The sequence below is a fragment of the Rana temporaria genome, chromosome 12 (assembly GCF_905171775.1).
Source record: "Rana temporaria chromosome 12, aRanTem1.1, whole genome shotgun sequence".
In the NCBI taxonomy this organism is placed as follows: Eukaryota; Metazoa; Chordata; class Amphibia; order Anura; family Ranidae; genus Rana; species Rana temporaria.
The window spans coordinates 54,599,081-54,603,426 of NC_053500.1; the positions used below are offsets into that span (position 1 = coordinate 54,599,081).

The following is a 4,346-nucleotide window of genomic DNA, read 5'->3' on the forward strand; positions in this document are numbered from 1 at the left end:
GCATTTCTGAAGGTCATACAATGCCACTGCTCGGCTGACAGACCTCCAAAGGGAATACAACCTGCCCAAGAACCGCCTAATCTGTGACATGCCCACCAGATGGAACTCTACGTTGGCCATGCTGCAGCGGCTGCACACGCAGCAGAGGGCCATCATGGGATATGATCGTAGAATTGTTCCAAGAGGATTAGCTGGAGCGCATCTACCATGGTAACAGCTTGGCGCCCGGTCATCCAACTCTCCGCTGCTCGGGTCATTTGATGAGCCCATTCTGTGTAAGGCTCTCTCTCCTTTTGGCGGAGGTTGCGAAACCTCAAACGGTGTGCCTCTGGAGTAATGCCAAAGCGAGCCAATAGTCTTTCTTTTACCCGGTCATAGTCCTGGCTGATCTCATCTGGGACATTATTGTATGCCTCTGCAGCCCTTCCTGTGAGCCGGCTGACCAGGAGCGTGACCCAATCTGCTGTATTGACACCTTGGAGCCCGCATTGCCGCTCAAACATTTGCAGGTAAACATCCATCTCATCTACCCCGTCTTGAAACATGCGGAAAGCAGCATAGGGTAGCTTTTTGCGGGCCGCTGGAGCTTCCCGGTTGGACATAGCTGATGCTGCTTGGTCCTGCTGGAGTTCAGCCATTCGCAGCTGGGACACCTCTCGTAACACTTCACTGATAACCTCTTGTGGGGGTTGAGTACCATACAAGGCCAGGCGCCACTGGACATCACGCTGGAACTCTGTTGCCTCTGAGGTTGCTGGCCTGATCTATCTCCATTAGTTTGGTGATGAGAGTCGCTTTGGATTTGTTGCTGGAGACTTTTCCACGGGCTTCCAAGAGATCCTTCAAGGTGCTGCGCTTTAGTCTGGCATAGTGATTTTCCATCTGCTGTTAGGTGCAGAGGGTCCCGGTGGTGATGTGCCTAGGCAAGAGGAAGCATCCCACAGCTAGCCACCAATGTGACGGATCCTGTCCCACACTGAGTGCTTCCGTCAGTAATACCGCTTCCTCTAGTCTGACCATCGGAAAGATATGATTATTACACTCATCATTGTCAATGTAAACACCACAAATCTAGATTTGTTCTTTTAGGCAGCATTGATATAATAAGAAGCCAGACATTGTTGAGTATCCAAAAATATTAATTGTATCACACTTAAAATGTGTCATTTTCATTTTTTTTTTATATCTTAATAACTATATTTTTGCTTTTAAATACTTGTCTATATCTATTTTTTTTTTATATATATTTTTTTTTAAACCCTCCCCAGAACATCAATAATATTCTTGAGGTTTTGGTCCACCTTTCTATTGTTCTTTATGATCTTCTCGAGGGCGATGTTTGTGTCCTCTATTTGTGCCCTGCAGGACATTATCTCCCCAATTAGCACCTGGACACTGTAAGTGTCTAAGCCGGCACCAATAGCTCGTACACCTGAAATTTGGGAAAAAAAACATGTATTAAAATTATGCAGGCCTACATGTATTACCTGAAGCTGTGCTGTATGACACTGACCTGATGTGGTGGCATTTTGCACCTCCTGCACATCCGGCGAGGGTGGGGCTTGGCACTGTGTGGGGTTGGTCGGCTCCACTTCTGCAGCTTGATTGCGGCCTATGAGATTGTAAAAAAAGGATAGATGAATCAAAAAGATTAGAGGCCTGAAAGAGGAATATCAATCATTCTTTTTAAAAAGTGTGGTACAATTGTCTGCTTTTACAATCCTTCTAAGCATAACACTGGATTTTATCCATTACCAAAGCTGCTGCATTTCTCTATCTTTGGACAAGTTTCCTACATGGAAAAACAACAAGTATACACTGGATCATCTCTGTGTGACACGCTAACTAGGTTGTTCTTGTGACCAACACTCAGTGCCGATCCTGACCTCCCTGGGGCCCGAAGCAAAATGACATGGCACATTAAAAATGAGAAGCGGGGGGCGCTGATGACAGTGACATGTCACATTAAAGAAAGTTGAGAAGTGGGGGGAGGGGGTGTTTTGCTGTCGGAAATGACATCTTACATTAAATTGAGAAGCAAGGGGTGCTGGCTTCTTGCCTCTTCTCCCATGCAGTCAGCGAGTTGAGAAGCAGGGTGAGGGAACAAAAATGACTTCTTACTAGGCGGGGCCTCTAGTTATTTGGGGGGCCCTTCGCAGCTTTGCGGGGCCCTAAGCGGCTTGCATAGCGAGCCTATAGGGCGGATCGGCCATGCCAACCATTGTGCTACTGAGTCCATATGTGTAATCAACTGCTGTGCTGAGCATACTCTCCTTTTACTGTATATTGACTTAAGTTGGATTATTTAAATCTAGTTAATAACACATCTACATTAAATAAAAAATTGGTCTCACATAAAAAGATCTTAAATACAATGAACAACCAATTATTATGCCCACAAACATGAACCTTGAAACATCTATTCTTGGACTGTCTATATACACAACCTGAAAGAAAAAGCACATGACGCAAAATAATAAAAACAAATATTCAGAGTACACATGAAAATTACTTACGTCTTCTGAGAACTCTTCTAATTCTCTCCATCTGGTCCGGCTCTCTGATTTTCAAATCAGACCATCTCTTGTGCAACTGCTCCCTGGACCTCTGCACGCAATTTTGCATGGAGAGTCCTTCGTACCTTCTCCATGATCTGGGCCTTGAGTTTATTGGGGTTCTTGTAAGGCCCTTTTTTGCCATCGTAGTCCTCCTTTTTAAGAACAGCCACCATCTCTACCATCTCTTCGAAGCTCATGTTGGTGGCTTTGTACCTCCTGCTCCTCCTGGTGTGTGCCTGGCCTCTCTCCTGCCTGGTTGCAGCTTGCTGTCTCCCCTCCATCATTTCTTCTGACTCTTGCATTGACTGACTGAAAAGGGGCGTGTCAATCACTAGAACGATCGTCATGGGCGTGGAAACGTGCGGAGCTTCTCACATGCGCAGTGTATAAAGGGATATTACGTGAATGAGAACGTCGTTCACAGTCGGTAGAAAACATCGGAAACTATCGTGCAATACGACGATACGAAAGTATGAATAGAACATCTATTATGGTTTGGTCTCAAATAGTTGCCGACACCCCTGATGAACAGAAAAAAATGGAGGATCCCCCAGGGTGGGGCTTTTTAGGCAACAGTAGTACAAGTAGTCATGGTAGATACAAAATATATAATAGTTTAATAATAACAGGACGGCATCAAACAACGTTCAGTAAACGTATATAGTACAAAGGTTTAAAAACAACACATTAATAGGGTGTATTGGAAAAGAGGTGAAGAGTCCACAATATAAATACTGGGCCCAACGCGTTTCGGGTTTCCTTCTTCAGGGACCGAAGTATGTGTGGAGTCAGAAAGTGTAACAGACAACTTTTCTAGAAAACAAATAAATGACAATGTGTTGAAAATAATAACATACAGATGAAAAACATTAAACTGGTACAGATAAGAAAAAATCATACCACCCGAGAAGTTTCAACGGCTCACCACACCCCTTAAAAGGACATCGCAATCGGGACGCATGGCAAGCCTCAGATGGTAAGGAGAGGAGTGAGGACTGGCATCTAATATCAATCACAGCGTAGCAAGACCTTTGGCCCGAAGTGTCACAGCGTAAAAGTTTATTGATTGTATATATATATATTTTTACCTGTCCAAAATATAAATAAGAGGACAGGATAATATCAACGGTGCCGCAGGCAACAAAAACGAAAAAGAACGCAAAAAAGGATCGCAAAAAAAAAAAAAGAAGAAAGCTGAACCAAGATTTTATATATGAGGCTAGAGACATACCTGTAATGACAAAAAGTGGCCAGAGAGGTCAGTAGAGGGATCGGAAGCTAAAAAATAAATGAAAGAAATAAATCCCAGTTTAGAGATGTACAGAGTATAGGAAATGGCATGTAAAGCAATAGTATGGGGGTCAGGGTGGGAAACATGAAGAGACAAAGTACTTACATGGGAAGAAAACACAAGCAGTTTAGAGTGTGTACAGCTGCTGCAGCCATCCAGCAATGTCTGACATTGTGGGGCTGCTAGGCTTTTAAATAGGAGAGGGGGAGGAGTAAGGTGGGAGGGGTCTGTAAAGGAGCCTGCGTTGCTATGGGTCAGTGTGGAAAAGGGGGCGTTGCCTCCAAGTGGGGAGAGGGGAGGGACAGGTAAGCCCTGCTCTCATCATGTGGGAGCCCGCACTAATGACGTGCAGGGAGGGAAAAAAAAAAAAAAACATGGCAAGTGACCAGGAAGATCACCTGACACGGGGGTGGAGAATATGCAGAATAGTTGGTTGCATGTTGGAGAATAAGAAACGTATAATAAAGGGGGCATGACCATTACTAGTACAGGAGGAG

The 4,346-nt window shown here is 44.5% G+C and overlaps 1 long non-coding RNA gene across 1 annotated transcript; it reads right to left on the reverse strand.

The window, feature by feature from the left end:
- Positions 1–3,026: 3,026 nt before the first annotated feature.
- Positions 3,027–3,994, reverse strand: LOC120918627. The gene is made up of 3 exons (XR_005744428.1): positions 3,955–3,994; positions 3,790–3,836; positions 3,027–3,646 (listed from the first exon to the last, which is right to left on the reverse strand). It is a non-coding gene; the product is annotated as an uncharacterized LOC120918627 (long non-coding RNA).
- Between the last annotated feature and the right edge of the window lie 352 nt (positions 3,995–4,346).